Below are 11823 nucleotides of genomic sequence, written 5' to 3'. Positions count from 1 at the left end.
AATTCCATAGCCTTCTATCGTAAGGCAACTATGGACATCTACATATACATATACACTTTTCTTAAATCCTCGATGAACTAGCAAAATATAAGAGCGTTTCTTCAGTAACTCAGATGAAATCACAGTTTCCGGTTTGCGAGGAACGATGCAAGTGAAAACACAGCCTCAGGAATTGTCAAGTAGAGGAAATTCACTCTGAGGAATGCTTGCATTTTATATGCCCTCTGTAGTTTCTCCATGACTTCTCTCGGAGGATTTACGAAGACGAGATGTCAGTGCCAAGTACGAAATCACGAATTAAGAGACGTAACTTAGGATATTTTACATTCAAAGGTGTGATTTATATAATACCTCCAGATTATATTTGGACGTTGACTTACTTCTTCAAGTCAATCAGGAAGGAGATTCCACTCGTATCTACAATGAACTCATCTGCGGTTGACTCTAAATTAGATCCCATCATGATTCAAAATCAACGGGTTGACTATTCGTGCTGATTCAATGATTCTTAAGGGATCGGTCCTTAACATTGATGGTCCAAGACAATTATAATTTATAGCTTGGAACCGCTAATTCATAATTCGTCATAGAGATTATTATATTAAAAAAATTATAAATTTATAAAAAAAGATTATACTTGTTTAAGTTATTTAGGTATCCTAGGATATAGGAGAATCAAAGTTACAATTTTACTCTTTTACCTTATAAAATAATATTGTTAATAAATTATTAACAATCAAGATTGGAATAAACAAATATGGATATAAAATAAAAAATAGTCAAATAATCATAATCGTTAAAAAAATTATTTACTTTCTAATTTTTATAAAAGAAAATGATAGTTATTAAATAATTAATTAATACATATGAATATTAATTTATGTAGTTTAACGGGTTAGGATACTTGATTTTTGATAAGAAGGTTTGGTTAGTTACAGTTTAGGTCTGGCAATTAGGTCAATGGATAATCGACCTGTTGACCCGGTTACAGATCGAGGTGAGGCTCGATCGAGGTAGATCTATTCTAAAGCCAGCATACACTATCTATACAAAATTACTTTCAAATTTATGTATAAACAGACAACTCGGACAAATCACGGATTAAATACTGATCGGGGTGTAAATGAACCAAACCGCTCATGAGCTATTCGAAGCTCAATTCAATAAAAGTTGATTTAAACTCGTTTAATGAGACTCGTTAAGATAAACAAATCAAGCTCAAGTTTCACAATATTTGACTCGTTAATTCGTAAACATGTTCGTTAAACTCATGAATCAACTTTTAAATAAAAAAGTAATAGTTTTGATATTGAATTTATAGATTTTGCACTATACTTATGGAATATATAGACAAATATATTAAATTTATTTATTAGAATAAAATTATAAATTTTAATAAGAATATTATAATTTTTTTAAAATATATAATTTAGTTTTTAATGAATATTTAAATTTATATTTATTAAACTCGTTTAGGCTTGATAAAAGCTCGAATAAGTTTGTGAGTCATGAATATATTCGTTAAATAGAGCTCGAATTAAGCTCAATTATAAATGAGTCAAACTCAAACATTCAAGAGTTCGACTCGACTCGACTCGATTACACCCCTAGATACTGAAGACCTATTTCTTTACCTTCCATGTTGTTTTATTTTTCTATCCATGTTATCCTACAAACAAAAAGCATATCCCTGATCAAAAGTTTTGCTCACTTTGGATTACGTATAAAGAAGATACCTTTCTTTGAGATATGTGGTGTTTAAGAAATTAATGGGAGCTCCAATAGCAATGATTAGGAAGCCAGGAACTCCCTTGGCATCCCCGTATTGATGTATGTCTATGTGGATGTTTGTTCCTAAGATGTTTCCAAGCTCAACAATTCTAGTCCTTGTCGTCTGGATAAGAATTCGGAAGATCCATAGACAACCTGCATTAGCAATCAGGAAATTATGTTTGTTACGAGTTAAACATCGATGCAACGGGGAATGAGACTAAGAATTTTGATTATTACCGCGATGGCAAGCCCCTCTTGGACTGAGATGAAATGACTCCTAGAAATGAGGATAGGCAAACAACAAAGTCTACCTTGTCCAACTTCCATATTTGAAAGGCAGTGGGAACGCCAATTAGGTCGATCACTGCTACAATTATGATGGCAGCAAGCACAACATTGGGGGTGTAAGCAAACAAGGGCATGAGGAAGAGGAGTGTGATCATCACTGTCAGTGCCATCACTATGTTCGACATTGCGGTCTTGCAGCTGGCATTGTGGTTCACTGCCGTGTTGATTAGTCCTAGGAAAATCGTACTGGTTCCACTGTACAAAAATTTTGTACAAGTGTCGAACCTTTCCTTAAATAACCTATTATGTTCTTTAGAAGTTAAATTAGGAATCGCAGACGGAACTTAACATCATTGATTCCAAATTTAACTTATCTGTTCTTAATGGTTTAGATTTGAATCGCAAGCGGAACTTAACACTATTGATTCAAATCCATCTATGTTACTAATTCCATTAAATATTAATTTCCAAAATTGGGTTCCAGGACTGCATGGCGAGGCACATGACCTTCTTGGATATGGGAGCAACCACCACCGCTTAGACAAAGCCTTTTAAGGAAAGCTAATATTTAATTTCCTTAAATAACTCTAGGTTTAACCAAAAAGAACAATCGAATCACAAATTTGAAAAATAAAACAAAAGAAATACAAATTCGAAACAAACCCGAAAACTCTAGAATCATATGCCTCTTGTGTTTGGTATTTCCAAAAATAACTATACAAAGAAAACTAGTATGATGCGGAAAACAATTACTAGTTATACCTTTCTTTGTAAGCAAATAACCTCTTGATCTTCTACCGTATTCCTCTTCTAACCTCGGACATTGTGTGTGCAACAATCCTCCGAGATGAGAACCACCAAGCACCTTCTTCTTCCTTCTAGGTTTCGGCCACCAAGAGTCCTTCTTGATGGATAGGTTCAGCCACCACCAATGCTCCAAGGGATGCTAGAGACTAGGCTTCCTTTCTCTCCTTCTTCTCCTTGCTTGATCCGGCCATCAAAGCAACTCCACCAATGAAGAGGTTTCGACCACAAGAAAGGGAAGAGAGAAAGAGGAGGGGTCGGCCACACCCAAGGAGAAAAAGAGAGGAGAAAAATAGAATAGAGTCGTTCACAATGAAGGCACCTCTACCCCCTCTTTTATATTCCTTGGTCTTGGTAAATAAGGAAATTTTAATAAAAAAACTTCCTTAATTCCTTTTCCATGAAAAAGAAAATTTTAATTAATTAAAATCAAATTCCTTTTTTCAATTACAATGGTAGGCCACCTCCAATGCTATAAACAAGGAGAGTTTTAAGAATTAAAACTTCCTAATTTGTCTCCGGAAATTTATAAAAAATTTCTCCAATAATTTTTCCCTTCATGGTGGATTATAAAAAGGAAATTTTATAAATTAAAATATTTCTTTTAAACATGTGGATGATTTCCAAAAAGGGAAGTTATCTCTAAAAATTAAAATCTCCTTTCAATCTACAAATAAGGAAAGATATCAAATCTTTTCTTAATCTTTTGTAGAAACTAATAAAAGAGAATATTTAATTTTTAAACTCTCTTTTAAATCATGAACATGGTTAAAAAAGGAAAGTTTTTGTTGGTGCAGTGAGCACCAGATGATCGAACCTGAGTTTTGATTATGGCAAAGGGTTCAAAGTTAAGCTGTGGTGTTATCTAACAAGGTTCATGGAGCTTGCAGGAAAGTCCTAAGTGATACTTAGGCAAAAGTCCTAGCTGCGGTTAGGCAGGTGAAAACCCTAGGGGTGGTAACCCTAGGTCTTAGGGGGTGGTAACCCTAGGTCCTAGGGGGTGATAACCCTAGGTGGAGGAAAATCCTAAGGGAGGGATAACCTTAGGTCCTAGGGGGTGGTAACCCTAGGTGGAGGAAAACTCTAAGGGGCGGCAACCTTAGGTCCTAGGGGGTGGTAACCCTAGGTGGAGGAAAACTCTAAGGGGCGGCAATCTTAGGTCCTAGGGAGTGGTAACCCTAGGTAGAGGAAAATCCTAAGGGGGGGGGGTAACCTTAGGTCCTAGGGGGTGGTAACCCTAGGTGGAGAAAAACCCTAGGGGGCGGTAACCTTAGGCGGAAAGTCCAGTCGGTCTGGAGGACCGTCTGGCATCAGGTAAATCTCCTGAGTGGAGTAGGTGAGGACGCGTTCCCCGTAGAGGGAACAGTAGGCGTCGGGTCGACCTAGGGTTTTCGGTCGGAAATCCGAAGTCAGACCCGGACAGTCTGTTGACTATCGTATATTCTGTTTATGATTATGTTTGTGTGCTAACTTTGTGCTGCTGGAGGCGCCTCGGGTGCAAAACCTGAGCCGGCTGCGAAGCAAGCTTCAAGGCACCTTGGAGAGGCTGAAGGCGCCTTGAATAAGTTGATGAAGGCGCCTTGGAGAGGTTGAAGGCGCCTTGAACAAGATAAAGTTCGACCAGGTCAGTTCTGATCCACGCGAGTGACGCGGCTAGCCTGGAGGCGCCTTGGAGGGGTTTAAGACGCCTTGAACACCCTTTATAAGAGGGGTTCGAGCAGCAGCAAAAGACGACGAAACAAAAAGCTTTCTCGTGCTGTGTTCTGCTCAAGTATTGCTCCTAAAGTGCTGCTGCAACATTCCGACGACCCGGAGCTTAGATTTTTCTATCACTGTTGTCGGTATAACTTTAATTATAGTTATATTTGTAATTAGTTTGTAATAATTATACGAGCTTATAGTTGTTGCCCACGGAAAGCGATCAAGGATCGCGGGCCTTCGAGTAGGAGTCGATCTAGGCTCCGAACGAAGTAAATCCACTGTGTTCATCTGCTTATTCTTTTATTCTGCTGCTTTAATTACTCAACAAACGTTTTACGATTCCGATAATCGAACGAAATAGCCACGAGCGCTATTCACCCCCCTCTAGCGCTTCTCGATCCAACAATTGGTATCAGAGCGGGGTCATTTTGAACTGGTGCAACCACCATTTAAGCATTTTTTTCGTCGCTTTTACGCTTTGAACTGGTGCAACCACCATTCAACCACCTTTCATTTTTTTCCTCCAAAATTATTTTCGAAAAATTCATTTTCATCCTTTCACGGTTTATTAGTATTGATAAAATATTGAATTTAGCAAAATTTGAAATAATATTTTTTAAATATTTTTTTAATAATATTTTATTATTTTTTCTCGAAACTCGTAAATTTTTATTTCTATCCTTCTACCACACTACTAATCCAGGATTAAGTCCCGGGACAAGTTTTTTTGCTCACTTTTTCATGCAAGATTCAATGGCTCTCCAAGAAGGCTATAGCACCACTCGACCACCACTCTTCTCCGACGAAGACTTCGGCTACTGGAAAGGCTGAATGGAGTCGTACCTACAAACCGAGTTCGATGTCTGGATGATCACCAAGACCAGGCTTGAAATACCAACTGACAGCGCTGACATACCACTACCGTACGAGAACTGGGACGCAAACCTTATCAAAAAGGTAGAAGCAAATGCAAAAGCAACGTATACACTTCAGTGCAAACTAACAAATTCAGAGCTTGATCGAGTTGAAAAGTTCTCAAGTGCGAAGGAGTTATGGGAGAAATTGATTGAGCTTCATGAAGGTATGTCAGACACAAGTAAGCATGATAAATTATTTGAATTACATGAGCAGACTTATACTACTCCGGCCGAAGAAGGTATTGCGTTGGTTGCAGGTACAAGCATAACACAGGAAGCTAGAAAGATGAAGGCAACATGGTCTGAGTCATTAGACGAATCCGAATCCGACACAGAAGAGCAGACAAGTTTCCTCGCTCTGCCAGTACTAGCATCCGTGGCCGAAACCGAGTCCGAGTTCGAATCCAAAACCGAGAACGAGTTAAACACTGAGTCCGAGCGAAGCCACGGATCCGTATCCGTTTCCGAAGGACCCAAACCCACTGTAAGCTCTTTAATGTCTAGTATTGACTTAGAAAATTCGGAAAACTTAATTCCTTACCTGCTTAAGAAATTGGCTAAATCCAACATCCGGGTCAAGTCGCTCCAAAAGGAGGTAACAACCCTTAAGGAAGCGACTAACTTGAGTGCTTTAACTGAGCCAGTTCAAATTGGAAGTTCGACTCAAGTCCAACAATTTGAGGAAGAAAATTCCAATTTAAAAATTCAAATTAAAGAACTCAAGGACACGTTGGAACGGTTCACCTTGGGTTCCAAGAATTTGGATCTAATTCTTGGAAAACAGCGAATCAGTTACAACAAATCTGGACTTGGATTTAAGACCAAAACAAAATATAAATCATATCTGTCTTTAGTAAATAGAAATAATAGAAAGGTAGTCCAAGCATGGGTACCTAAGTCCAACTTGGTCAATCAAGTTGGACTTGGTCAATATTGGGTCCCCAAGGATCAAGTCTACTACCTCGATAGACCATATCGAGGCTATGATCCAGGGGGAGCAATAAGAAAAATGATATTAATTAAACGAACTTAAAATTCAAAATTAAATTAAAAAAATTCAAAATTAAATAAAAAATTTGAAATTAAAATACAAAATTCAAAATTTAAAATTAAATTAAAAATTCGAACTTAAATCAAAATTCAAAAATTCAATTTAAATCAAATAAAAATATAGAAGGTGGATCCAGAATAGCTGGCACCCCTAACTTAATCTACCCGAAATGGGTAAATAAGAGTAGACTACCCGGCAGGGTAATTAAGGTTAGATAAAATGGGCTAGGTTTAACTTGATCCACGGTACTGGTGAAGTTTTTGGATGATAGTATGTTAGGGAAGCTTGGGCATCGCATGTCTAGGAAGATATGGTTTCGACCTGGTGCATTTGGCCAAGTGGAACTGACCGAATCTACCCTTAAATGGATCCTAACCAGTTAGACCAAGGTTTAATATTAAGTTCAATGGGTAGGACTATTTGGAAAACCTCGAAGGCATGGTTACTTTAACGAGTTCCTTGTGACTCACCATAACCCAGAAGTTTATCCAAAGAATGCTTACTTGTTGAACCCAAAGCTAAACCTGAATCTAACACAAAGTAAAACTAAACCCTTAAATTGAACCTCAATTCATCTCACAACAATTATAGGAGTACCCGATTGAAATTTAGATCGGGTGAGATGACTAAGGAATTTAAAATTCAAGTTAAAAATTATTTAAAATATTTTAAAACTTAATTTCAAAATAATTTGAAAAATCTTTTAAAAAATTATTTTCAAAATGAATTTAAAAATTCTTTTAAGAATTCTTTCAAAAATCATTTAAAAATCTTTTAAAAATTATGTTAAAAATCCTTTAAAAAATTACTTTGAAAATCATTTTAAAAAATTCCTTTAAAAAATTATTTTAATAATGATTTTAAAAAATAAAATCATTTTAAAAATTCCTTTAAAAATCCTTTAAAAATTATTTTGAAAATCATTTTAAAAATTCCTTTAAAAATCCTTTAAAAATTATTTTGAAAATCATTTAAAAAAAAATTCCTTTAAAAATCCTTTAAAAATTATTTTGAAAATCATTTTTTTTTTAAAAAAAATTCCTTTAAAAATTATTTTGAAAATCATTTAAAAAATTCCATTAAAAATCCTTTAAAAATTATTTTGAAAATCATTTAAAAAATTCCTTTAAAATCCTTTAAAACTTATTTTGAAAATCATTTTAAAAAATTCCTTTAAAATCCTTTAAAAATTATTTTGAAAATCATTTAAAAATTACTTTAAAAATCCTTTAAAAATTATTTTGAAAATAATTTTAAAAAATTTCTTTAAAATCCTTTAAAAATTATTTTGAAAATAATTTTAAAAAATTCCTTTAAAAATATTTTTGAAAATCATTTTAAAAAATATTCCTTTAAAATTATTTTGAAAATCATTTAAAAAAAATTCCTTTAAAAATTATTTTGAAAATCATTTTAAAAATTCCTTTAAAAATTATTTTAAAAATCATTTTAAAAATCATTTTAAAAATTCCTTTAATAAAAAATTCCTTTTAAAATTATTTTGAAAATCATTTTAAAAAATTATCTTAAAAATCTTATTAAAAAAAATCACTTTCAAAATTACCTTTAAAAATTATCTTAAAAATATTTTTTAAAAAATCACTTTAAAAATTATCTTTAAAAATTATTTGAAAAATCTTTTAAGAAATCATTTCAAAATTATTTGGAAAATCTTTTGAAAATCAATTTCAAAATCATTTAAAAAATCATTTTAAAAATCTTAACACTTCATTTCAAAATTATTTGAAAAATCTTTTAAGAAATCATTTCAAAATTATTTGAAAAATCTTTTGAAAATCAATTTCAAAATCATTTAAAAAATCTTAACACTTCATTTCAAAATTATTTGAAAAATCTTTTAAAACTTCATTTTAAAATCTTTTGAAAATCAATTTCAAAATCATTTAAAAAATCATTTAAAAATCCTTTAAAAACTTAATTTCAAAATTCTTTTAAAATTATTTGCAAAATTATTTTAAAAATCTTTAAAACTTAATTTCAAAATTCTTTTAAAAAAAAATATTTTCAAAATTATTTGAAGAAATCATTTCAAAATTATTTGAAAAATCTTTTGAAAATCAATTTCAAAATCATTTAAAAAATCATTTTAAAAATCTTAACACTTCATTTAAAAATTATTTGAAAAATCTTTTAAAAATCATTTTAAAACTTCATTTTAAAATCTTTTGAAAATCAATTTCAAAATCATTTAAAAAATCATTTTAAAAATCCTTTAAAAACTTAATTTAAAAATTCTTTTAAAAATCTTTGCAAAATTATTTTAAATCTTAATTTCAAAAGTCTTTTTTTTTAAAAAAAATCTTTTGAAAATTATTTGAAAAATCTTTTAATAAATCATTTTAAAATTATTTGAAAAATCTTTTGAAAATCAATTTCAAAATCTTTTATAAAATCATTTTAAAAATCCTTTAAAAACTTAATTTCAAAATTCTTTTAAAAATCTTTGCAAAATTATTTTAAAAATCTTTTAAAAAATTAATTTCAAAATTACTTTTAAAAATAACTTAAAAATATTTTAAAAAATTAATTTCAAAATTACTTTTAAAAATTATCTTAAAAATCTTTTTAGAAAATCACTTTCAAAATCCTTTGAAAAAATTTGAAAAACTTATTTCAAAATCCTTTGAAAAATATTTGAAAAACTTATTAAAAAATCCTTTGAAAAATATTTGAAAACTTATTTAAAAATCCTTTAAAAATTATTTGAAAAATCTTTTGAAAATCAACTTCAAAATCATTTAAAAAGTATTTGAAAAATCCTTTGAAAATTCATTTCAAAAATCTTTTGAAAATTCATTCCAAAATCTTTTAAATTTTTTTTTTCAAAGTAATTTCAGAATATTATTCAATTAATTTCAAAATATTAATTAATTTAAAAGGGTTTAAAAATCTTTAATTCTCAAATCATATTATGATTACAAATGTTAACTCCAATTAATTTTTACTATAGTCACAAAGTTTACTATTTACTTATTTTAAATTCAAATTTATATTTTCAATAGTTTTAGTGACAAAGTTAACTTTATCTGATACTCACTTATAAGCTAAACATGCCTGAAAACCTAGAATGGGTGAGATGGAAAATTAGACAAAATATAAAAGACCTATTATATTTTATACATGCTTGAACTCTAGAACCCTAGGGATTCATGTTTACATTAATTAAGGGGGAGTGAACGGAGTCAAGCTAATTATCAAGTAAATTTTGAAGAGTTTTTTCAAATTTAATTAAATATCTTTCGAAAAACTCTTCAAATGGAGATTGTAAGATTGAGCACGCTTTAGGGCTCTGATACCTGATCAAAATAATTTGGATTACTTAACATCTATTTAACCTCTCATGCTTGAACTCATGAACTCAAAGAACTTATTAAGGCATTAATTAAGGGGGAGTGATTTTGAGTTGGTTTTAAAATTAGTTTTTCTTTAAAATAAAATTTTGACTTGACCTCAAAATTAAAAACTATTTTTGGCATGTCTTCGAAAATTCAAGTTATTTTTAACTTAGCGTTAAAATTATTTGTGACATGGCTCTTAAATTACAACTCCCCTAGAAGCTAAATGTTTTCAAAGCTAAGTACTTAAGCTAAGCCTTTATAAAACCTCTTTAAGCTAAGTACTTAATGAAGTCTTCTCTAACTAAACTTAGTTCATTTTCTAAACTTTCTACTTGGCAAAATATTTTATCAACGCAATTATTTTTAAGCTGAAAACATAGCTAAGCATTTCAAATTTAGCTAAGTGTTTTTCAAGACAATTCGTTTTTGAAACGCTAAGTCATTTTAAGACTAAATACGTGACAAAACTATTATTTTTAAGAGCCTTATAAATTAAGCTAAGTACTTAACCAAATTTTTATATCAAAGTCTAAGTACTTAACTATGCTATCCTTTAGGGGGAGCTTAAAATTACATAGACTATTTCTCTCTTTTGTTAATTCTTTTTGATTTATGTCAAAGGGGGAGAGAAAAGTCAAAGTTAAGAAATCAAGAAATAAAGTTAAGAAATCAAGAAATTAAACATAATGAAAGGGGGAGCATAAACTTTAAATTTTATAAGTTTTATTTATGCATTGATGCTCATGGTTAACTTCTATTATTCATTCCTTTATTTAATGTTAAGTTTTACTTAACTTTGAACCAAGGTTGCCATAATAAAAAAGGGGGAGATTGTTGGTACAGTGAGCACCATATGATGGAACCTGAGTTTTGATTATGGCAAAGGGTTCAAAGTTAAGCTGTGGTGTTATCTAACAAGGTTCATGGAGCTTGCAGGAAAGTCCTAAGTGATACTTAGGCAAAAGTCCTAGCTGCGGCTAGGCAGGTGAAAACCCTAGGGGTGGTAACCCTAGGTCCTAGGGGGTGGTAACCCTAGGTGGAGGAAAATCCTAAGGGGGGGGGGGGATAACCTTAGGTCCTAGGGGGTGGTAACCCTAGGTGGAGGAAAACCCTAAGGGGCGGCAACCTTAGGTCCTAGGGGGTGGTAACCCTAGGTGGAGGAAAATCCTAAGGGGGGGGGGGGGTAACCTTAGGTCCTAGGGGGTGATAACCCTAGGTGGAGAAAAACCCTAGGGGGCGGTAACCCTAGGTCCTAGGGGGCGGTAACCCTAGGCGGAATGTCCAGTCGGTCTGGAGGACCGGATTGACATAAGGTAAATCTCCTGAGTGGAGTAGGTGAGGACGCGTTCCCCGTAGAGGGAACAGTAGGCATCGGGTCGACCTAGGGTTTCCGGTCGAAAATAAGAAGTCAGACCCAGACAGTCTATTAACTGTCGTATATTCTGTTTATGATTATGTCTGTGTGCTAACTTTGTGCTGCAGGGTATTTTTGTGATTAACATATCTTGCAGGGACTAAAGTATAAATTTGGCCTCGAATGAACAGTACCGAGGCACCTCCATGGAGCTTGGAGGTGCCTTGGGTGCAAAACCTGAGCTGGCTGCGAAGCAAGCTTCAAGGCGCCTTGGAGAGGCTGAAGGCGCCTTGAACAAGTTGATGAAGGCGCCTTGAACAAGATAAAGTTCGACCAGGTCAGTTCTAATCCACGCGGGTGACGCGGCCAGCCTGGAGGCACCTTGGAGGGGTTTAAGGCGCCTTGAACACCCTTTATAAGAGGGGTTCGAGCAGCAGCAAAAGACGACGAAATAAAAAGCTTCCTCGTGCTGTGTTCTGCTCAAGTATTGCTCCTAAAGTGCTGCTGCAACATTCCGACGACCCGGAGCTCAGATTTTTCTACCACTGTTGTCGGTATAACTTTAATTACAGTTAC

General features: G+C 32.9%; 1 pseudogene; it reads right to left on the bottom strand.

The window, feature by feature from the left end:
* Positions 1-1717: 1717 nt before the first annotated feature.
* Positions 1718-11823, bottom strand: part of LOC122004258 — a 31704-nt pseudogene continuing 21598 nt past the window's right edge.

The sequence above is a fragment of the Zingiber officinale genome, chromosome 7B (genome assembly GCF_018446385.1).
Source record: "Zingiber officinale cultivar Zhangliang chromosome 7B, Zo_v1.1, whole genome shotgun sequence".
Classification (NCBI taxonomy): Eukaryota; Viridiplantae; Streptophyta; class Magnoliopsida; order Zingiberales; family Zingiberaceae; genus Zingiber; species Zingiber officinale.
This window is presented reverse-complemented; position numbering and strand designations above follow the sequence as displayed.